This window comes from Cupressus sempervirens, chromosome 8 (genome assembly GCF_028749045.1).
Source record: "Cupressus sempervirens isolate cs-2001-9-10 chromosome 8, ASM2874904v1, whole genome shotgun sequence".
In the NCBI taxonomy this organism is placed as follows: Eukaryota; Viridiplantae; Streptophyta; class Pinopsida; order Cupressales; family Cupressaceae; genus Cupressus; species Cupressus sempervirens.
The window spans coordinates 66,836,635-66,862,735 of record NC_143125.1 but is presented as its reverse complement, the minus strand read 5'-3'; the positions used below and the strand labels follow the sequence as shown (position 1 = coordinate 66,862,735).

Here is a 26,101-nt window from a genome sequence, read left to right as displayed (position 1 = left end):
CCATCTATTGTAGTCACTTCTAAAATGTTTTCTAACCCAATTTTCAGCAACATGTGGATGCATAATCTTGACAATAGTGAAAACTATACCTTGTATTGTAATCCTAATTGTAGGATCTATTAGTATGGTTTACTTTAGCTTGCTTGTTTGATGACTAGTTAGGCTTGGATCTACACTCATATGCTCTATGTCCATACTTTTTTACAATTTTAGCAGTAACCTTGAAATATTTTTGTACTTAATGTCTTGGTCTTGCATTCATGTGCTTAATGTCCTTGATTGTTGCACTTATGATAGTCACCCATGAATTTCTTCTTAGGGTTCTAGTTTGCATTGTTGCTCCTCCAAAAATTTGTTGTATGACCTATCTTTTCACAATTATAACAAGTAGCTTTGTAGTTATTACCTTTTTTCTTCTCTATTCACCACTTTTAGATGATTCTCCTTCTTCAGTGTTGGTGCAACCCAATCCAATAGTATCACTATTAGATCTATAATATCTTATCAATTGCTTGAAATACTTGATGGCTTCACTAGGTCTATTGAAACTTTCAACAAATTTTTTTTTCTCTTTCCAGATTATTGCTCAGTTATTCATTTTACAACTTCAGTGTTGTGATCTCAATATCCTTTCCATTCAATTGCCATCATCATTTAATTCATTGTCTCCAATTTCATGTGAGCAATCTTATTCAACTCTAATGTCTTCTCTTCTAGTCTGATGGTCTATATCTTTTTATCATCTTTAATCATTTCTTTGCCTTCTTCAACTTTCTTTTTCTACTTGGTCACCTCACATAGTAATAGTGATTGGACTTCTTATTTTATCTTAAGATTTCTGACCCCTTTATGTAGGGCATCATTCTTTATCATCAGATCTTCAAGTACTACATAAAATTCACTTATGTTTCCATCTATAAACAATTTAGTAGTGTTAATCTCTTGATAATGTGTTTCATTCTCTTTAATAGCCATCTCTTTCCTTTTCTTCAATGAGTGCTTCAACTCATTTCTTACTACATTCAGCTAATATAGGGCAAACTAGATTTCAATCTTCCAATTTTTAATAGTCTTTCCCAACTTGTATACTTCCATCTTCAATATATTTCCTCAAAGTTGCAAAGCTTTCCTTTCTAGAGATCTGGTCTCTCATACTAATTTTTAGAAGAGCCCAATTGTTAGAAATAATACAGAAAAAATTAACTCTAAGAGGGGGATGAATTAGTCCTTCAAAACTTTAACCATAAAATCATTTAGCACACATCCATCTCATAGTTTGCATGTAAACTGAAATGGTTAGCTAAACATATTTATCCATAGAATGAAAGAAAATGACATTCAACATATATATGATACATGATATTTAATTACCTAGAAACCCTCCAATAAGAAGGTAAAACTAGGGTGGGGATGACACCCACAAATCTTCACTACTATAGTTGTAAAGTGTTTTCAATGAAGGTTGCAATGTTTGATCATAAACTATGATCTACCTTGTGAAAGATCTGCCCTGTTAAAGGCTTACAAGACTGTTAAATCTTACCCTATTGAAGGATTTGAACATCATCTTAGAAGTGTGCCTAATTAAAGGACTTGAAATTATAATGAAGTAAGCACCTTATCAAAGAATTTACACTAGCCTATTAGGACTACTCTATTAAGAGATTTAATTGATTCACCTATTAGAATGTCTTAGCAATGATCTTGCAGTTACCACTCTATTATTAGATAATAGGTCACCTTTTTCCTGATGTGTACTTAATCCTCTCTAATCAGAAGTGTCACTTCTATCCTCTAACTCCTTTCCTCTATTCTCCTTTAACTTATTCTGCAATTAATAATTCAATTCGCAAATCCTAAGCCACCATGAATGCTTTTTTTGTGCATGCAAACTTATCTCTCTACATATTACAATGTTTAGGGTTTTCCTTCTTAAGATCAAGACCTAGGTGACTTAGGGTTAAGTATGAATCAATAATTATGATTCACCCATTTATCCGCTTAATCCATCCCTTTTACTGATTGGTTGCATGTACTACATGAGGATCCTCAATATAGATTCACCTTATCATCTAGAATAGCAAAATAGTCCTTAAGTCAATTTTAAAATGGTTTACATAGTAGTTTGTACCATTACAAACAACTATGTCGAAAAACATTTTACTTGGCACTTGAAGTCTTGGGTGCTCGACGTCCTCTATATCTTTAATGTTCTAACTCATAATCTAAATGACTCGATGTCCATTGATCACTCAACATCAACTCTCTGGTCAACAATTGAGTGACTCGGCACTTACTAGTTACTCAGCACATATTATATATCTTGCTCAACATATAGTATTTGACAGCTTATGGTAAGCATACATTATTTATTCATCATGAACTAAGTTCTATCTTGTAAATGATTTAAGTGTATTGTCACTCATATGTCAAAACTAATTTGAGATTAACAATATTGTGTTGGCATAGAAGTAACACAAAATGATAAGGGTGTTTTTATTTTTCAAAATAAATATGCAAAAGATGTTTTGAGAAGGTTCAAAATTGTAAACTTCAATCAAATTTGTATACCTATGGAGAAAGGCACAAAACTAAGCAAAGAAGATGATGAGATGAATTTTGACATGCCTATATTTAGAAAACATTTTGATAGTTTGATGTATCTGACAACAACAAGGTCATATATTATGTATGTGGTGAGTGTAATTTCTAAATTTATAGATTCACCTAAGAACTCACATTGGAAAGTAGGAAAGAAGATATTGAGGTACATTATAGGGATTGTGAATCATGGGATATTGTATTGTTCTGTAGATAATTTTTAGATGGTTGGATATACTGACAATGACTTTATAGGAATTATTGATAATAGAAAGAGTACATCAAGATATGTATTTCATCTTGGAATAGGTGTTTTAGCATGGGCATCAAAGAAATAACCTATTGTGGCAATCTCATCAGTAGAAGTGAAACATTTAGCAAGCACATCAGCAGCATGTCAAGCAATATGGATGCAAAAAGTCTTAAAAGATCTAATGCATGTGTGAAAGGAGTCTACTACAATCTATTGTGATAACAAGTCTACCATTGCACTATGAAAGAATCATGTTTTTCATAAGAGAACAAAGTGCATTGATACCAGATATCACTTCATTCGAGGATTGGTCAACAATGGATAAATCGGCATGGAGCATTATAGTTCTGAAGATCAATTGGTAGATATATTTACAAAGGCCATACCACAAGAACAATTTGAATATTTAAGAGATAAAATGAATATTTTAAACTTTGATGAAATTAATGGTAGAAATTAGGGGGGAGTGTTAGCATGTGGTGATTTCTACCACCACCGAATATCTAGACGTGAACACAACTTTTCAACCACCATATTTAATATGGAAGCTTCCCACTGCCCTTCATATACATTCTTTTCTACCACATTTCACATGTTTTTTTTTGTTGACTCTCCTCCTTTCTAGATGTGTCCTATTTTGCGTATAAAAAGTTGTGTGATTGCTTCCAAATTTTTCTGAGACCTCTATAGATAGAAACCAACGTAATGCATGTAATTACACAAGGCAATACAACTTGAATTTGTTGTGCATCTAAATGTGAGTTTGTTTATCTTCTTCCTTGTCTTTGCCCACCAACACAAGTCCCTCTAGGATAATTAATTTATAAAATTTAATATACAAAAATGCTCGATGAATAAAATCTTAGAACGGGTTAAACGAACTCTATAAAATTACAAAACTGAAAATTTAATTATTACAAAGTTATGCAGCTAAAATTGTAGAAAGCTGCAGTATTTCATATACTTCACGCAATGGGAGAAAATCCTGCGTCAACACAGAAACTGGTTTACTCCATATAATAGCTCCGGTATTTCATATACTACACGCAGTATTAATTAGATAGCCGGATTGGAACTATGAGCTGCATAACTAAATCGCTGGTTTCTTAATTTTCTTTCGTCCGAGACTTCCTTTACAAAGCTGCTCAGAAGTCGAGAAACTATCATTAATGTTCCAAACATCAGGTATTTCTTTCTGCTTTTCATTTCGTAAATGAATTAATAACGAACCAAAAAAAAAAAACTTATTACGTATTTCGCTTTCTATATTAGATGTTCACCTGATCAAGGCATCGCTGTTGGTAACCTTATCGTCAACTGGCAGAATTGATCCCTTTTCGAAATCAACCGTTGAAACGGGATCATCCAGAAGCCTTTTGCCTATCTCTTCAAGCTTCTTCAGATTTTCTGGAGTAGAGATATCAGTGGAGGCTGCGTCTCCAGTCAATTTGTCCTCCTAAGATAAAACAATTCATGGGTACAGATGCCTATAAATTTTATGGGTAAACAAATCCCATAGATGAACAAATTTGAATATATACCTGAATTCTGAGGTACTTGGAGTTCTTCTCAGGGAGAAAGCATCGGAAGACTGAGGAAGCATAAATGTCGACCAAATCGGAACTTGATTGCATAAAAGTGTCCACTATGGGCACGTGTACCGTTTTCTCCACTTTCTGACGAGCCCATCCATACCATCCCCACTTTGAAATATCACTGGCTTTGAAAGATGCCGTTTTGTATCCAGTTCCAAGAGATAACACCGAAATCGTTTTATTCCTCTGATTAAAATGTGCCAACCGTTAATAAATGTTGAAATCGCCATGCCAAGATATAGTTACTCTCTTTAATTAATTCACTTGTGAGCTTTGCATAGTATAATTACCCTATCTTTCTCGTGCTTGAGATATTCTTTTGCCACTTCGTTTATAGCTATCAATGTCTGCAAATAGAATTCGAAAGTGGAGTCAAAAGCATATGAGTTGGTAGCAATTATCAAAGTAGCGGGGATAAATATGGAACAAGAATTACTGGATTGTTAGCGGCCACTCCTCCATCAATGAGGTGGAATTCTCTGGAATTTCCATAAGAATCTTTTGCTCCAAAATGGTCGGCAGGAAGATATGTTGGGGCAGCCGATGTAGCGATGTATACATCTGATAGATATACATTTTTCAACACATCTTTGGCCTGGAAATAACACATGTACAGATCGCGTTCTATTGATTTTGGAAAACTGTCATTGAAAGAATATGGTTAAATAAAGAGGAAAACAAATGCCTGAATGGTAGAGAAAATTATGGGCTTCTCTAAAACGATATCGTAGGTTGGGATTATCACATTGGTGAGTAGCTGGTTGAATCGAATGCCACCCACTTCGCTTTTAATAAGATTGTACAGGTAATCCCCATTATATTTGGGGCCTCGCAGATCGAACAGCTTAAACATCACACACTAAGGCTTGATTCTTAGTGCAAAAGTGTTAAATAGTCAAAGTTTGACTTACTTTTTCAGACTTAATTTCTTCTTTAGTGTGTGATGTTAGACCAGTGTAAATTGATGGCAAGGTTCCAAATATCTCCTGTTGAGGATTCATTTAACAACTTAGCTTTGTCTACATTTTTTATTCTACTTCTATTCTACAAAACGAGAAAGAATTGTGAGCACTAACTTTCTGTAGGGGAAAATTTTAGGGCACTCATCCAAATAGAACTGTCTAACTTCATTGGCTACGTACTGTAAGGAAGCAAAGGTGCGCGAAATTGCTTCCTACACTAATCTTTGAGAGGACGATTATGCAAATCAAAGTAACTATTACAAAGATCTCAAGAAATGCATAATAACATAATCAAAATAACAAAGAACGCACAACACAATGATTACCGTGGGGAAACCCTTCCAGGAGAAAAACCCCACCCTCCAAAACTCACAAAATGTATTATCAAACCAAGATGATTACAATACACTTGCAATGTAAGTTTTTAGAGGAGTGCATCACCACAACTCGAACTTGGAGAGACTCCTTCTAGCACCAGTCTTGCAAACTAAACTCAATTACACAAACACCTCCCCAAGCCCTCCTTTTATAGTGATTTTACAACCTAGAAACCACTTATGGTTTTACAAAACCATGGGAAAAACTAACATGCCACATGTTACCCATTTTTGACATTTACATTTTCAATATGGAAAAACAACCAAGTTAAAATAGTAATCTCGTCCACAATTTTGTCTCTTAGTGTAGACCCCCATAAAAGTCACAAAATGAGTCATCAAGGCTCTAAAAATTACCTACCTATATTCTACTATGGACAAGACTCATTTTAACAACTCACTAACCATTTTCCAATGCATAAACAAGTGGAAAACTTCCACAAACAAATTCTGAAATTTTCCAAGAAAGGATTGCAAGGTTGAGACACATGTTTCTCAACATTCTCCCACTTGTCGAACACCTTGCAAGAGTCAGGGGATCTGAAATATCATGGACTTAATTGCTAGGGGCCGAGAGGCCCATAGACTCTAAACACCATCTGAATTTCTCTGTGCTCACAGGCTTAGTTAATGCATCAACAACATTCACCAAAGTCTCTACCTTTTCCAGCTTCACCTTGTCGTCCTCGATCATATTTCTCACAAAATGATATTGTACATCAATGTGCTTGGTCCTCGCATGAAAAGTCGGGTTCTTTGCTAGGCAAATTGCACTCTGGCTGTCACTATAAATTGTCACTGCACCCTGTTTGAACTCTATATCTGAGCACAATCTCTTTAGCCAGATGGCTTCTTTGCAAGCATGAGTCGTTGCCATATACTCTGCCTCAGTAGTGGACAAAGCAACCATAGCCTGTCGCTTACTCATCCCACTGATTGCACCACCAAATAATGTAAACACATATGCACTGGTGGATCTTCTTCTATCAACATCACCAGCCCAATCTGAATCCACATAGCGTCGAATATCCAAGGAATGCTCACTTCTTGTTCCATGAAAACATATTGAGTACTTTGAGGTACCCCACAAGTATCTAAAAACTCTTTTTACTGCATCCCAATGTGCTCTTCCTAGATTAGACATATAACGGAAAAGTACTCCCACTACTTGGGCAATGTTCAGTCTTGTACAAACCATAGCATACATCAAACTTCCAACAACACTCTGATATGGTACTCGACTCATCTCTTCCATCTCCAATGGGGATGTAGGACACTGTGAGCTAGAAAGCTTTGTTCCCATAGTAACAGGAACACTCAATGGTCTTGTATCCTGCATATTGAATCTTTTCAAAATAGTACCAACATACTTACTTTGGCCTAGCCAAAGCTTTCTGTTCCATCTATCTCGTATAATCTCCATTCTTAGAATGTGCCTAGCTGCACCAAGATCTTTCATTTCAAACTTTATTGAGAGTTGAGATTTTAACTCTACAATCAAACATTTTCCTTTGCCAATAAACAACATGTCATCAACATACAAGGAAATAACCAAGAAACCATCACCATCAGATTTGAAATATATACAGTGATTAGATTTAGATCACACAAATCCCAAACTCAACACATATGTATCAAACTTTTGGTACCACATCCTAGGACTCTGTTTTAAACCATACAAGGATTTCTTCAATTTATAGACCAAATGACTTTTACCTTTCACCACATAGTGCTCTGTCTGTGACATGTAAATTTCTTTCTCCAAATCTCCATGAAGGAAGGCAGTTTTCTCATCCATTTGCTCGATCTCTAGATCATAAGCTGCTGCAATAGAAAGCAAAAATCTAATGGATGTCATTTTGGCTACCAAATAAAAAATCTCACCGTAATCTACTCCCTCAACTTGAGAGTAACCTTTTGCAACCAAACGTGATTTATACTTCTCAATGCTTCCATCTAAACCCATCCTCCTTTTGAACACCCATTTACAACCAACAGACTTCCGTCCTTCAGGCAATAGTACAAGGTCCCATGTTTGATTCCTCTTAAGAGCTACCATTTCTTCATCCATGGCTATTTTTAGAGACTCTGAATCATTCATACCAAGAGCCTCTTCTACAGATCTCGGTTCATCAATGTTAGCATTCAATGCAAATATGCACCTCCAATCATCAGGAGAATACCCATACCTTTTAGGTGGTTTCCTTTGTCTAGTAGATCTTCGAACAAGATCTGGTTCAGGTTCAGGAGGTTCAAGTTCACGATTAGGTTCTCCCTCTTCCTCTAATGATTCAGAACTTGTAGAGCTCTCTTCAACATCTCATCTTTCTAAGGGCCTTGATACAACTTTCTCAGGTGTAGTAGGAAGTTGAATCACATCTTTCATTTCTTTAATTTGTTCTGGCTGTACTGTAACAGAAGAAGGCTTAGTTTCTCTAAAAATAACACTTCTAGAATAAAATACCTTTTGTGCAACAGGATACCAAATCTTGTATCCTTTCACACCATAACTATATTCGATGAAGATACATTTGACAACTTTGTTGTCAATTTTTGTTCGCTTCTCCTTTGGCACATGAGCATATGCCTCACAACCAAACACTCTCAGATGTCTAAGTGAAGGCTTGTGGCCCAACCACGCTTCCATTGGCATTTTATCAACAAGAGATGATGTAGGAGACCTGTTTATCAGCTAGCACACAGTGGCTACAACTTTAGCCCAGAAATTTTGTTCTAGTCTAGCACCACTTAGCATACTCCTAGCCTTCTCCATCAAGGTCCTGTTCATTCTTTCTGCAACTCCATTTTGCTGTGGAGAATACGGAGTTGTCTTCTCTCTTTTAATACCACAATCTTTACAAAATGTGTCAAAAATATTGGAGAAAAATTCACCACCATTATCAGTTCTCAAGCTTTTTATTTTCTTTCCAGTTTGCAATTCAACCATTGCTTTAAATTTTTTGAAACGACTGAAAACTTCAGCTTTACTCCTAAGGAAATAAACCCATGTTCTTCTACTAAAATCATGAATGAAAGAAACATAATAAATTGATCTACCAATAGAAGGAACATCAACTAGACCAAATACATCCGAATGAATTAGATCCAAAATACATGAAGACTTATGAGAACTCGAGTAAAATTGAATGCGGTTTTGTTTACCATAGATACAATGCTCACAAAAATCAAACTCAAGATTGCAATCATTCAACCCATCAACAAGGTTCTTATTTTTCAAAGTTTGTAGGCCCTTCTCACCCATGTGGCCAAGTCTCTGGTGCCATAACATAGTCTTCTCTGTAGGAAACTTTGATTTGGTAGACAGAGCACCCTTGGGTACCCAAAAACCATGAACATCTGTTGAAAGAGAAACTCTCTCCTTCTCCAACTGAGTAGTCTTTTTCACAATCTTATCAAAAGTACTATTGCAGTCGACTGTGTGTGCATCACATTGGTACAATATACCCAATCTACTTCCTCTTGCTATTACCATAGCGCCTCTCACCATTTTTACACCTGCTTCAGAAAATTATACATGCACACCCACATCTATTAGCTTACTAATAGATAACAAATTTCTTGCTAATCCAGGGATATGCAAGACACCATCAAATCTTCTATTTCTACCATCAGAAAATTTTACACGAATACTTCCATGACCAACAATATCAAGTACTGAATTATCACCCAAATACACCTTACCACCATCAAAGTTTTCATACTTAATAAACCAGTTCTTATTAGGAGTCATGTGGAACGACGCACCTGAATCTATTAACCATGAATTTTCACCTGCATGAGTGGCCAAGGCTTCAATGAAAGCATCTCCATCTTCCTTCTCGGACTCAGAATCAGAATCTTGCTTCTTCTTCTTCTTTTTCTTTTTCTTTTTCTTCTCCTCTTTGCAGTCTTTTCGAAAGTGTCGAGGTTTGCCGCAATTCCAGCAAATTGCCCTAGACTTACTAGGAGATTTCGATCTCCCCTTATTTTTGGACTTAGAATGGCCATGCTGCTTTTCGTTCTTGCCTCTTTCTTTTGGTCTTTCGCGAACACTCAAAGCCTCTTTGGCATTCAGAGAGACCTTCCTTCTCATCTCCTTAGAAAGTAGAGAACCAACAATGTCCTCCATCTTCAAGACAACTGAAGTGCTCCCTATAGCCATCACAAGACTATCCCATGAGTCTGGCAATGAACATAACAAGATTTAACACCTTTCTTCTTCATCCATTGGCACCCCTACTGAGGTCAACTGAGTCACCAACATATTAAACCTTTCTAGATGCTCAGAAATTTGTCCACCTTCTTCCATTCTCAAGGAATACAACTTCTTCCTCAAGAAAATCTTATTCACAAGTGATTTCGATTGATAGATCTCACTAAGCTTTTTCCAAAGCTTCTTTGCGGTAGGTTCTTCATGGACATTAATCAGAATCGAGTCTGCAAGACACAATCTGATGAGACCTTTAGGTTTTCTATCAGTCACATCATATTGTGTGGCTAAAGTCACATCTGTGGGCCTTAGCTTGTTCTCATCAATTGCATCCCATAGATCTCGATCAATCAACAGATCTTCCATCTTCAGCTTCCACATCTCAAAGTTTGTGCTAGAAAGCTTTTCAACATCAATTCTCCCTGACATGCTTGCCATCTTTTCAATCCTACAACATAGAAATGAAATGCTTTGCACAAGCTCCCACTCAAACCTTGATTAGCTCAAAAAATCCTGTACCCAACAAATAGAACCAAAATTGGCCAGGCTTTAATGCCACTTGTAAGGAAGCAAAGGTGTGCTAAATCGCTTCCTACACTAATCTTTGAGAGGATGATTATGAAAATCAAAGTAACTATTACAAAGATCTCAAGAAATGCATAATAACATAATCAAAATAACAAAGAACACACAACGCAATGATTACTGTGGGGAAACCCTTCCAGGAGAAAAACCCCACCCTCCAAAACTCGCACAATGTATTATCAAACCAAGATGATTACAATACACTTGCAATGCAAGTTCTTACAAGAGCACATCACCACAACTCGAACTTGGAGAGACTCCTTCAAGCACCAGTCTTGCAAACTAAACTCAATTACACAAACACCTCCCCAAGCACTCCTTTTATAGTGATTTTACAACCTAGAAACTATTGTCACTTAGGTTTGCACCCTTGTCCAGGGCTTATGTGCAAGGACAACCTAGTGAAACATGGAAACAACCTCCAAGCTGTGGGATTTGAACTGCGAGGTTGAGTCTCCAGAGACGGCCGGCTTCCTCTTACTATCAGGTTGCACCTAACTACTCTTGGAGAGGAAAAGGGAGAAGGAGACAACGAAAGAAAATCTACCTAGTTCTAATCTAAGGAGGTGATGCACCAAAATAGAGTGTTCGGACCAATCTTTGCCCATACATGCACTACTGAATCAGAATGAAACTAAGGATATACACATCCAAACTTGCTTTAATCAAATAACCACATACAGATCAAAAAACCAAGGTGAATGACACAAGGAAGAAGTTCACTTATATATCATTCATAGGCCAGCAGAGATACAGTCATGCAAATTACAGATTTCCACAAAGCAATGGCATAGGCAAAGAATTCTCGAACTTCAATACCAATGGCTGAAGGAGATAAGTGGAGAATCAGACAGTTTAGAGGCACAGGAGAATTTTCACTAGAATTGCAGAGCAATAGCAGAGGAAAATCAGAGAGAAGGTCCCCACTAAAAACAAAACTTGCCTTTATAGTTCAAGCATAACTGAGATCCTTTCCAGCTGAAGTGACCCTGCAGCTACCTGCCATTAAGTCCTATGGAGGAAAATCATGGGAATCTAAAGAAAATCTGATCTTTGTTGCAACAAGTGTTCTGAGAGGACTGAAAATGGTGCCATTGATGTTTTGACAAGATAGATGGATTGACTGAGATGATGGAGTGTTCTTCCTCATTCTGCATTCATTCCGAGTAGGTTAGGATTGATCATGAAGATCAGATTGCACAACAAAATCAATTACCTTCGTTTCTTGGTTCATGAATCAGTAGGATCAGCGAGGTCAAACGGTTTCACATGCTGACTGGGCCACGTGGGCCAATCACATTACCTCCTTCTGCCGTTTTGGACACCTTTTCCACGTTTGACCACCCTTAATATTGATTGGGTGCCATGTCACTATTGAAAAAGTCTTTGAAAATCCTGATGGTGCCATAGCGCCTAGTGGTCTCAACCTAACTGTGCCACCTTTCCACCATCCATCCGTAACATCAAAACTAACTGCCACATTGACAACGATGATTTCTCTAACTGCCAGTCGTTAACTATCAACCTTAGTCGAGCTAGCGAGACACATGTCAACAAGGCGCTATGTCACCATGGTATCCATTGTGTAGCTTTCGATGGCAAGATAGTGCTAATCGTCGATCTGCCTTAAATCTGACGATCGTGGAGACTCATCGTACTGCTATACTATTCTTACCCCGAGCCCATCATACCTAGCGCCACCTCAGCAATCGCACCACAGTCGAATGACACCTGGAAATACCTGATAGATGTACCTTGGTGAGACCTAGCCCCAATGATCCATGTGGCGAAAGGGTGCTATGTCGCCATGGTAAAGATCGCGCAACTTCACCATAGCGAGACGATGCCTGTCGTTGATTTGAACCGATCTGACGACGAGCAAGATAGACCTTACCCCTCAAGGTATCAATCAATTGGAACTGGCCACGTGCCAACTATTTGTATTTTTTGCACCTCCAAACCTGGACCCACGAGGACACGTGCCCTCCAGGCGCCAACTCGCTATCGTAAATCTCGTGCATCTTTTCCATAGCGTGATGGTGCCTTCCCTTGATCTCTGCAAATCTAACAGTGGAGAACTTAACCCTTTACTACACTAGCCGCGTTGAAGATCTGGTCTCACAACCTATTTGTATTCTGACTTAACATATGTGGCAGTGCCCCATTGGCCTAACGAAGCACCACCCTGGCAGGAAATCATTGGTCTAACAAAGCATCAACCTGGAGGGTCCGTACTGCTTTGACCTTACTGAGGGGACACGTGGCGCCCAAGCGCTATGTCTCTATGGGAAAATCGAGGCCAACTTCCCATAGTGCCATGGCACCCAAACGATGACATGTCTTCTAATTTGTACGTGTCTTCAAATGATTCGCCACCATGGCACCAGACTCCACCAACTGGGCAGATGAGGTACAAAATGGGACCCATCTATCTTCGATTCACCATGGTGGACTTTTTTGTTTGGGTGCTATGTCGCCATTGGAAAACTCATGAGTTTTTCGATGGCGCCATGGTGCCCCACCAACTTTTTTGACTTCCTGGCCCATGAAACTGACCGCTCGTCGTGAACATTTTTCGGTGTGACACAACCTGCCCATCGTAAGACATTTCCGTCGGGTGCTATGGAACTTTTCTGGCCTGTCAAAAAAAACCTTTTCCTTGCAAGATGGACCCATCAGACACGTGTCAACTAGGCACTATGTTGCTATGAAGATTTTTTGGCCAACACATGATAGCGACATAGCGCCCATGGTGCCGCGAAACTTTTTCAACCCACCAAAGAACCTTGGATGACCTACCTCGCAGACCCACCATGGTAACGTGTCACCAGGGCGTGATGTTGCTATGCTATCCGCCGTGCAACTTTTGAAAAGTGACATAGCGCCAACCATCGATCTACCTTAGATCTGACAATAGAGAACTTGCGAGCCGTAGAAACCATGTTATAAGGCTTAGGCATTAAAATAATATTAACTTTGGGAATTAGTCGTTGGATGGGCTGGACGTTTGAAATTTGAATCTTGGCAGGGCGAACAAATGATAACATTTCTGGTGACTCACAGGGGACACAAGCCTGCTATGTGTTTGACCAGTGGCCTCATGTATCCATTGGGCTATGGAGTCAAAAAATGGGTCTGTGCATACTGTGAAACCCTAACCCTACCTATGAGAGATCAAAACATGAAATCCTGAAAAAACTACAACTGCAACTGGAAAAACAAAACAAAACTTCCTCTACAACCTGAGACACCTCAAAATCTACTACCTCATAGGGAGACGGTTGTGCCCGTGTACTTCTTGAAAAGAAGGAAACAACAAAAAAGAAACTAAACTACTTATGTACATGGATTCCCAAATTTTCAGAAATAGGTCTTCAGATAGATCCCATTGACTGGAATGGGCAAAATCTCTCCATTGGTCCGGCGTAGCTGGAATGCATTAGCCTATTTGCAACTAGCAATCAGATAGGGGCCACTCCATAATGCATCAAATTTGGAATGTCTTCCTGGTTTTGCCCTATCTGCATCCCACTTTAGAACTAAATCTCCTTCTCTGAAGGTTTTGACCCTAGTTTTCTTATCAAAACTCATTTTCATCTACTGTTGATGCACCTCTAGGGTCCGCATAGCTTTATTTCTTTTCTCTTTTAACTCAATTAGCTCTACCATTCTTACTAACATGGCACTATCTTCAATCAATTCAAGCTGATGATCCAACTCCAAGGATGGGAATTCCAATGAGATTGGGAGTCTGGCTTCCCTACCATATACCAGCACAAAATGTGAATTCCCAACAAATCTCTTGGGTGTTATCCTATCAGCCCACAGAGTAGTTCTTAATTTATTATGCCAGACCCTCTGATTGTCTTCTATTGTCCTCTTCATGATTCTGATTGGATTCTTGTTGGAAGACTCGGCCAAACCATTACCCTAGGGATAGTAATTTGATGATGTGCTCAGGTAGATATTGTGATTCATTACCCATGCACAAATTTGGGTTCCAACAAAAGACTTAGCATTGTCCGAGATGATAGTAGAAGTAGCACCAAAACTAGATACAATTCCATCATGGAATTCAACAACTGATGGTTCTGTGGCATCCTTCAAGGCAACTGCCTTTGTCCATCTAGTGAAATAATCAGTAGCAACCAAAATCCATTTATGACCTGCACTAGATGGAGGACTAATGGGTCCTATAAAATCCAACCCCCATTTGGTAAAGGGCTGATCCACCTGAATAGGACGAAGGGGGAGAGATGCAAGCCTCTGTTTGCCTGAGAAGAAAGCACATTTCTCACATTTCCTCACATATCCATAACAATCATGGAATAGAGATGGCCAATAATAACCAGCCCTCATGATCTTCATGGTAGTTTTTCTTGTAGAGAAATGGCCACCATCGGGGCCATCATGAAGTTCCTTAATCATCCTCTCAGCCTGATCCTCTTCAATGCATCTCAACAGGGTTCCATTAAAATCCCTCCTAACTAGGATACTATCAATTACAACATAGAGAATGGACTGCAGTCTATATTGTCTCCTTTTAGTTTTGTCCAATCCCTGAGGGTATCCATTCCCTGATAAGAAGTTCTTCATGTCATTTATCCAACTCCTTGGACCATTAATGTTTCTTAACTCTTTTTGCTCTGTTAATACCATAGCAGCCTCTTCATCAAAATCCTGACCTGATAACATTTCTTTGCACAACCCCTTCCCTCTTACTAGCTTGGTAATGTGAATATCAACATCATACTTCATTACCTTAGTGGTCCATCTAGCTCTCTTTTCACTGATATCCTTGCTTTACAGGAAGTCCTTTACACTGGCATGGGGCACCAACAAATGGATCTTATTGTGGGACAAGAGGTGCTTGAATTTCTTCAAAGCTCTGATGACCGCAAGGGCCTGCTTCTCAACAAAGTTGTACTTATCTTCATATTCCTTGAGCCCTTCACTAAAGAAGGCTATGGGCCGCTCCTCATCTTTGTCATTTTTTTGAGTCAAGACAGCAAAGATACTTGACTCACCACCTAAAGTGTAGAGGATGAAATCTTTCTCAAAATTTGGGTTCATGAGAGTAGGGGCTGAGGCTATGGCTGCCTTGATCTCTTCAAAACTCTCCTTCCCTTCCTTGGTCCATGAGAAGACCATACCTTTCTTAAGCATAGCTGTAAGAGGTTTCACCATGGTAGCAAGACTAGGAATAAACCTTCTTACAAAATTTATCCTACCAAGGAAACTTTGCAACCCCTTCTTGTGTTTAGGAATAGGAAGGGCAAGTATTGCCTTTGTTCTTTCCAGATCAATGGTCAGCCCATCCTTATATACAATGTGTCCCAATAATTTTCTTTGGCTCGTAGAAAAGACACACTTGGTTGGGTTAAGGGAAACCCTAAGCTCTCTACATCTTAGAAATACCTGTCTTAGATGATCAAAATGATCTTCTATATTTTTTGAATATATAGTTATATCATCAAGGTATACTAAGACAAACTTGTCAATTAATTTTTTGAAGGCCATCTCCATTGCCTTCTAAAATGTGGCACCTACATTTTTTAGTCCAAATGGCATCTTGCAATAAGCATAGGTGCCCCATTTAGTAGTAATTTTTGTTTTATGTCTGTCAGATTCTTTAACCAACACTTGGTTATAACCAGAGAATCCATCAAGAAAAGAGAATCTCCTTGACCCACTGACTCTGGACAAGATTCACTCCATGGAAGGGAGAGGATGGTGATCTTTAAGAGAAGCCTGATTAAGATCCCTAAAATCCACACACAATCTGATTTCTCCATTCTTCTTCCTCACAGGGACAAGGTTGGCTACCCATGATGAGTGCTTGATGGGAAAAATTATATTAGCCTCAATCAACTTGGATAGCTCCTTTCTCATTAGAGGTTCAATCTTAGGATTCACTGGCCTCTATTTTTGCCTTACTGGTTTGGCCTTATCAATTAAATCTATGGTATGCTAAAACAAACTAGGGTCAAACCCTTTTAATTCATCATATGTCCAAGCAAATACATCATTAAATTCTTGACATAGATGAATGAAGTTTTCTTGCTCAGTTTCAAAACATACCTTCCCCATATTTAGAGATTTTCCATTAGCAATTGTAACTGGGGCATGATCATCCTTTTCTGCAACTAGATTCATTCCTTTGTCTCTTGTTTGATCATCAGGATTAAAGACACTCTCCAAGGTAATGATACCCTTGGGCAACTTGTTAGAACTGAGATGAATGATTTGATCACCATACTGATCTTGTAGTCTCGACTGGTTTTTATCTGAGAATTCTGCCTCATTCTGCAAGAAACTCACAATTTACTCATCAGAATCAAACACCTGCCAATGAGTGTTGTTGTCAGGGATGGCAGGCCTCACTACCACCTTTATTTGTTGCTTCTTCTTCTCCTCAAGATTACCTAGTACATCATAAGATGCACCTATTGCTGCAAGTCTATCAGCATGTTTATTTTCTTTCCTAGGAATGCTCTTAATATTAAATGTGTTGAAGCCCTCAAGCAAATCCCAGACTCTGTGTTTGTAAGACTTGAGCAGGCCATTTTTGGTGATGTTCTAGTTTCTCACCTGATTGACTACCAACTCACTATCTCCATATACTCTCAAGGCTTGACTTCCTCTCTTTTGGGCAAGTAAGAGACCTTGAATCAAGGATTCATACTCGGCCAAATTATTGGTGCAACTAAATTGGAGCCTAAAGGAGAAGTAATATCTTATTTGTGCATGAGAGATCAACATAATACCAGCCCCTGATCCATTTCTATTTCTTGAGCCATCAAAGTACATACTCCATATCCCACTTCCATCTTCTTTAGCATCCACAAGATTGGGAACTACCACATCTTTTTCTAAAATACAATATGTACTAAGGCCTATCTCAAGAGTTTCTAACATAGGTTCAAACTGATATGTACTAGCCCATTCATCCAAGAAGAAATCAGAAATCTCTGCTATGGAAGTGGCAGGCTGATTTACTATGTCATTTTCATCCATCTCTAGAATAGGACAATTTATATTGATGAAGTTGGGGGTGTAAGATTAAGTGTGATGAAGGGCTTGAGGCTCTGCTCTGATTGAAGCATTGGCTCCATATCTGATCTTAAATGACATATATGACCAATCAGCAGATATGAATCCACTTATTTGGGCAGTGAAGTCTCTTGACAAACAAATAGCAAAGTATGGCTTGACCTTAGCAACAGATATGTCTTGAATCATAATGCAACCAGGGCATGCATGTAGGGCCATTTCCACATTCCTAAGGATACCTACAGTTTTGACAGTACTACCATCTAATTGTAACACATCCCTAACAATGGGCTCATACTTCATTCCTAAAGCTTCAACAACACATCTAGGCATCACTGAGCTACTAGCCCCTGAATCTATCATGCAATTATGGACTAATTTACCCCCTATAATCAGAGAAACATAGAATGGAGGAGGTCTAACCTTTTTATTGGTCTCCACATCCCCTACTGGTTGTACTAGACTTGTGGCACTCTCCATGATAGATGGTTGATCCTTGGGTTCAATCTTCTCCAACTCTTGCTGCAGCATCCTCTTCTGTATTGGTATGGTAGCAATAGCATCCCACATAGAAATATTCACATTTGTCTTCTTCATTTTCTCTACCACACTAAATGGTGCATTAGGAACTTTGGTAGAAACTTTGAGAGCTGCACTTATAAGAGGTTGAGATGGGGCAACATAAGGATCACCTGCATCTTTCCTTCTAGAATCTTGCCCTTGCTGCTGCGAAGTACTTGTTTGTTCATTTGCTGCATGTGCATGAGGTGCAGCACTTGAAGTTGAGGCCTACTTAGGAGAAGGAGGGGCAACATGTTCCATAGCTCTCCTCTTACTTCTTGTGTTATGAGCAATGGAATCCTGATTTACATTACAATGCTCCCCAATTTGATGATTCATGAAAGAGCAATCATCATGTCCTTGAATATATGAGGCCTCCTTGGGATGATACTCCTTGTATGATTGCTTTGCTGTAGGTTCTTGGTCAATTAGAGCCAAATAAGATTCTGCCTTTTGGCACATGCAATAGGCATAAGAATAGTTGCAGGAAGGACAGAAGTCTTGATCTTGGGCCAAGTTATTTTGAGGGACTATAGCTCTGTTCTGATTTGAGCTTGAAGCAGAAGCATGACTATTTTGCCTACCCTGATCAAAAGAGCTATTCCATTGACTAGGAGGCCTACCACCATTTGGAGCTTGATATTACAATTGGGGAGGCTTGCCACCTTGAGCCTAGTGCCTCTCTAAGGCCACCACCTTGTTACTCATTTTTTGTATTATAGAAAAACTATACTCTAATCTCTTTCCTTGGTCTTTCAACTCCCTCCCCTGCTCTTGCAATTTTTTATCTAGGGTCCTCTCTCTCTTATCTGTATTCAGCACTAGACCTTGGAGCATCTCTTTGAGTTCATCTATCCCATTTGAGGATGTGGAAACTTGGGGACCTGGAGTAAGGGCTTGTGACGTAGAAGTTACAAGAAGAGGGGCCATTGTCGGTTGATGATTTGGGATATCAGGAAAGAAGGGTATAGGAGGCCTCGGAGCTAGTTTGCCTCCTTGTATCAAGATGTTCTCAGCTTTTATGGCTATCTCATAAGCATTAGGCAAGGTATCTCCTCCCATAGTTTGGATTGTAGTGGCAATATCACTGTTAAAAGCTCTAAGGTAATGCAAGAAGGCATTACCAGGGGTGGGTTTCACCGAAGTAGGTATTCTATCTCATGTCTTCTGAAATCTATAATTAAAATCAGTCATACATTCATGGGGGGCTCTTTTTATAGTAGTCAGCTACTCTAAAAGTGACAGATAGTCACTTTTATCCTCAAAATGTTTGCATAATCCTGCTCCTAGTCCATCCCAATCAGTTATAGAACCATGAGCTAAGCCTCTATACCACTGTAATTTTTTTCCTTTTAAAGATGAGGCTAGAAGTCTAACAGCAACATCATCCTCTGTAATACCATGAATGTTACAAACATTTGCTACTTCTTAGATATGCTCTAAAGGGGAGATGGAAGTTTCACTAGTAAAATCAGGTATACTTTTGAGTGCAGATACTGGTATATCATGTCTTTGGGCTAACAATAGAGGACTTCCACCATTAAAGGTGGAAAAAGTGTGAACTCTTGGTTGTGCCATGTAAACAAGTATTCTATTGATGAGTGTTGATGGCAATCTATGCTGAGTTCGAACAGTAGGAGGAGTAGAGACAGATCTTATAGGTATATTAACTATTATTACACCACTAACTGGTGATAATGAAATTCTAGTCGTCCTTCTTCTAGGATTTGAAAGAGAAAGCTCTTGATATTAAAATTTACCTCTAGAAGACACCCTTGTTTCAGCTCTGGGCATGAATTTTTGCAACTTTGGCCTGGGACCAGATTTGTTGAAGCTCAGAGTCACCAAGTACTTTCAATAATCAGCCTCTTGAAGGCTTAAACACTGAAGCCAGTACTATCTATTCAGTATTAATCTTCAAACTCTTTCTTCTTTGACACCAGTAGACTTTAAATCTTTAATATGTTGTCCCACTAAGCGTGCCAAAAACTGTTGTCACTTAGGTTTGCACCCCCAAGGCCTATGCATGAGGACAACCTAGTGAAACATGGAAACAACCTCCAAGCTGTGGGACTTGAACTGCAAGGTTGAGTCTTCGGAGAAGGCCAGCTTCATCTTACTATCAGGGCGCACCTAACTACTCTTAGAGAGGAAAAGGGAGAAGGAGAGAATGAAAGCAAATCTACCTAGTTCTAATCTAAAGAGATGATGCACCAAATTAGAGTGTTCAGACCAATCTCTGCCCATACATGCGTTATTGAACTAGAATGAAACTAAGGATATACACATCCAAACTTGCTTTAATCCAATAACCACATACAAATCAAAAAACCAAGGTGAATGACACAAGGAATAAGTTCACTTATATATCATTCACAGGCCAGCAGAGATACAGTCATGCAGATTACAGATTTCCACAAAGCAATGGCACAGGCAAAGAATTCTCACACTTTAATACCAATGGTTGAAGGAGATAAGTGGAGAATCAGACAGTTCAGAGGCACAGGGGAATTTTCACTAGAATTGCAGAGCAATAGCAGAGGAAAATCAAAGAGAAATTCCCCCCTAAAAACAACACTTGCCTTTATAGTTCAAGCATAATTGAGATCCATTCCAGCTAAAGTGACCCTGCAGCTACCTGCCATTAAGTCCTGCGGAGGACAATCATGGGAATCTAAAGAAAATCTAATCTTTGTTGCAACAGGTGTTCTGAGAGGACTGAAAAAGGCGCCATCGATGTTCTAACTAGATAGATGGATCGATTGAGATGGTGGAGTATTCTTCCTCATTCTGCATTCATTCCGGGTAGGTCGAGATTGATCATGAAGATCAGATCGCACAATAAAATCGATTACCTTCATTTCTTGGTTCATGAATCAATAGGATTAGCGAGGTCAAATGATTTCACATGCTGACTGGGCCATGCGGGCCAATCACATTCCTTCCTTCTGCCATTCTAGATACCCTTTCCATGTTTGACAACCCTTAATATTGACTGGGCGCCATGTCGCTATTGGAAAAGTCTTCGAAAATCCTGATGGCGCCATAGCGCCTAGTGGTCTCAACCTAACTGCGCCACATTTCCACCATCCAGCCATAACATCAAAACTAATTGTCATGTTGACTGTGATGATTGCTTTGACTGCCAGCTATTAACCATCAACCTTAGCTAAGCCAGCGAGACATGTTTCAACAAGGCGCTATGTCACCATGGTATCCACCGTGCAGCTTCTGATGGCGAGATAGCGCCAATCATCGATCTGCCTTAAATTTGACGATCGTGGAGACTCGTCATACCACTATACTATTCTTACCCTGAGCCCATCATACCTGGCGCCACCTCAGCAATCGCACTACGCTCGAATGACACCTAGCAATTCCTGACAGAGATACTTTGGTGAGACCTGGCCCGGCTGATCCACGTGGTGAAAGGGTGCTATGTTGCCATGGTAAAGATTGCGCAACTTTACCATAGCAAGATGGCACCTGTCGTTGATCTGAACCGATCTGATGGCGAGAAAGATAGACCTTACCCCTCAGGGTATCAATCAATGGGAACTGGCCACGTGCCAACTGTTTATATTTCCTACACCTCCAAACCTAGACCCATGAGGACACGTGTCCTCTAGGCGCCAACTCACTATCGTAAATCTCGTGCAATTTTTCCATATCGCGATGGCACCTACCCTTGATCTCTGCAGATCTGATGGTGGAGAATTTAACCCTTTACTGCACTGGTCATGTTGAAGATCTAGTCCCACGATCTATCTGTATTCTAACTTGACATAAGTGGTAGTCCCCCATTGGCCTAATGAAGCACCACCCTAGCAGGAAATCATTGGTTTGACAAAGCATCAACCTGGAGGGTCCGTACTGCTTTGACCTTACTAAGGGGACACGTGGCACCCAGGTGCTATGTCACTATGGGAAAATCAAGGCCAACTTCCCATAGCGCCATGGTTCCCAAACGATGACATGTCTTTTGATTTGCACGTGTCTTCAAATGATTCGCCACCATGGCACCAGACTCCACCAACTGGGCAGATGAGGTACAAAATGGGACCCATCTATCTTCGAGTCGTCGCGGTGGAATTTTCCGTTTGGGTGCTATGTCACCATCAAAAAACTCATGAGTTTTTCGATGGCGCCATGGCGCCCCATCAGCTTTTCTGACTTCCCGGCCTGTGAGACTGACCACTCGCCGTGAACATTTTTCGGCGTGACACAACCTGCCCGCCGTAAGAAATTTCCATCGGGCACTATGGAACTTTTTTGACCCATCAAAAAAAACCTTTACCTTGCAAGTTGGACCCACCGGACACGTGTCAACCAGGCGCTATGTCACTATGAAGATTTTTTGGCCAACACATGATAGCGACATAGCACCCACGGTGCTGCGAAACTTTTCGACCTGCCAAAGAACCTTGGATGACCTGCCTCGCGGACCCACCATGGTAACGTTTCACCAGGGCGCATTGTCGCTATGTTATCCATCGTGCAACTTCTGAAAAGTGAGATAGCGCCAAGCGTCAATCTGCCTTAGATCTGACGATGGAGAACCTGCATGCCGTAGAAACCATGTTATAAGGCTTAGGCATTAAAATAATATTAACTTTCGGAATTAGCCATTGGACGGGCTGGACGTTTGAAATTTGAATCTTGGCGGGGAAAACAAATGATAACAGAAACCACTTATGGTTTTACAAAACCACGAGCAAAACTACCATGCCACATGTTACCCATTTTTGACATTTACATTTCCAATATGGAAAAACAACCAGGTTAAAATAGTAATCTTGTCCACAATTTTGTCTCTTAGTCTAGACCCCCATAAAAGTCACAAAATGAGTCATCAAGACTCTAAAAATTACCTACCTATATTCTACTATGGACAAGACTCATTTTAACAACTCACTAACCATTTTCCAATGCATAAACAAGTGGAAAACTTTCACAAACAAATTCTGTAATTTTCCAAGAAAGGATTGCAAGGTTGAGACACATGTTTCTCAACACGTACAATGGTCTATTTTCTTTGTTTGGGGTAGTTAACATCGTGGTAATGAGACCTCCCATGCTTGTTCCTGCCATGACATCGAAATAATCAGCAAGTCTGGCGCAAGGACCATCTTATTTCTGCCAACAAATGTATGTTAAATTTGCTGTCTTGAAGCCTAAAAACATAACCATGTTAAATAATTGTGAGTATATCATGGGTCAGATCTGATACAAATCATTACTTGAAGCTTTTCCTCAAGAAATTGAAGAATAGTTGCAGGGATAATGCCTCGAACGCCTCCTCCATCAATGCTAAGAATGCTAATCATATCTCCACAATGGGTGACAGTTTCTTCATGAATGTCATTGCTCTTACTTCAAAAATATTTCTGTCGGAGTAGTGGTCTGAGATGTTGTACTCATTATTGGGTATATGATTAGAAAGTGGAACCTGTCATTTATTAGTTAGAAATAATTATTCAATTGTAATTAAAAGGTTTTAAATGGATATAAACTATATTTTAGGATCACTGTATTTTATATATATATATATATATATATATAGACAAAATCAATATAACATTTGTCATAAGTTTTTAGTCTGAAAAATAATAAAATTGTTTATCAATTTCAAATTAATGAAAATTTGTGTCTGTAAGTCTTAATCTAAGCATTACATTTTTAGGTATGAATAACAATTAATTTCAATGGCTTAAAGTTTAAGTTTTAGTTTATTTTAAAAGGATAAAATATAATAACAAAATATAGATACATTAAAACTTGTTAACATGAAATTTCAAAAATACATTTCAAATTCATATATTTATTCTTTATCTTATATGTTTAATTTTCAACTTAGTAATATATTTTGATGACATGATACAATATGATTTTGTATCACAAGTGAAATAAAACTTCACAAATCACCAACTATAAGTTTAGAAGATGACATAGACCATGTTCTCAATTTAACCATTTTAATCAAGTATATATAGAACTAGTTTATAATTTTTATGATGTTCGTTGTTTGTAATTTGTTATTTAATATTATCATCTTTAATTTTAAATTATATCTTTTGTACATTTCTCTTCTATTTCATTCCTTTCATAATTATAATTGTATACTTCCTATAAATTTTGATTTTATTTTCATATCCAAAGTTGATAGGAATTAAAACTTAAATATCCCCTTCTTTGAAATATGTATATTGGACCATAGTTTTGATTTTGTTTATGATTACCTTTAGTAGGGAAGAAACAAATATTACTAGTGATCTCTATGAAAATTTATTAAAAGTTATTCAAGATCTTGAAGAGAAAGTCCACTAAATAGCACTAAACAAATATTATATATATATAGTATAATGAGATAGTTGATGGGCATGTAGGGAGTCAATTATCCTCAGTCCCTTACAAATAATTCAAAACACTTAAAATAACTTAAACTTATCAATCAATCATCTCATTAAACACTATAACTTTCAGCATGGAACCTAGATTAGGGTAAAACCCACTTCTGACAAGTCACCCAAAAATATTTAACTCTTCTGAAGTGAGATCAGTTAAGAGCCAACCTTGTCAAAGGTTAGAAACATACTAGTTAGTTGTGACCCTATTAAGGAAATTTTTACCATAGACCATCTAAATTTTTATCACCCTTCAATGAGTGACTTATCTAAAGGACTTACAACCATTGAATGGAATCTTGCCTTATAATAAAGATTAACAAATAAATACTATTAATTTCATTTAGTTAAGATATTTTGTACTAAAATAGTTAGAGAGTAATAGTTAAATGATCTGATAAATGTGTAGCTCAATTTTCTTGTTCTGATTTCTATTATGCTCAAATCTTTTCTCACTATTGGCCATAACATCAAATCTTCACTCAACTTTAGCTTCACACTTTGGATCTTCTCAATAGGATCTCCTTCACCAACTTTGTGTCAAGCTGAGTGTCAATTTGACTAGCAACAATCGCTTTCTCATGTCATTCCTTAAGGTTCATGTGAATTAATCTCCTCCACACAATCTCATGTACACTAAATCTGGCACTAGGTAAGATAATTTTTTTATCTTTCCAGTTGTATATCCACATTAGAACTTGAACTTTTGTTGATTCTCAAAACACATCTCAAATTTTCATCATCAAATCTTCCTAAATTATTCAAGTAGTTGATATTTCTAATAAACTTCATCCCTATCTCAGAATATTCTACAATAGTCTAGATATTCACTTAATGTCATCCTTTTCATGATCTTTCACAAACTATTCTCTTTTACCCAACTGTGTTCTTGCTTCATCGAACACCTTCATCACTAAATTAATATTGCACTCAATTAAAACTAGAGACTTCCTCAATTAACACCAAAACATTCATCCTCTTCATTTACTAACCAATATCTCTAGCTCAATGCACCTTCCCTTTTCACCATCCAACTTTATTTCTTTTTTTATCAACCAAAATAAAAAATTTGTACATCATCTCAACACTTCATGAGATCATGTAAAATAATCAAACCAATATTATATTATTGTATACAAATTCATTGATTTCCCAATTAAGTTCTCATACCTAACATCACTTCTTCATCTCACCTTCAATCTTTATCTCTCACTTTATTATTCAATGTAAAATCCTTCATATGATTACAAATTACATGAATTAGTACTATTAGCTTCACATCAATGATAACATAACAACTGATTTAACTCTTTTAGATATATTTTGTGGCTCAGTTTTTAACTTGTTCCTCATCATGACTTCTATCCAGCGATGTCTCTTTTCCTTTTATTAGAATTAATTTTTTCCAAAAAGTACAAATAACTTAGGGTAAAAAACTACCCACGTGGTTGAATTTGTGATGACATTCTATAGTATTCAATTTATTGCTAACCATGGCTA

At 38.2% G+C, this 26,101-nt stretch overlaps 1 pseudogene; it reads right to left on the bottom strand.

Moving 5' to 3' along the window:
• Window positions 1-3,910: 3,910 nt before the first annotated feature.
• LOC149541641 (patatin-like protein 2) lies at window positions 3,911-23,562 on the bottom strand (annotated as a pseudogene).
• Window positions 23,563-26,101: the final 2,539 nt, after the last annotated feature.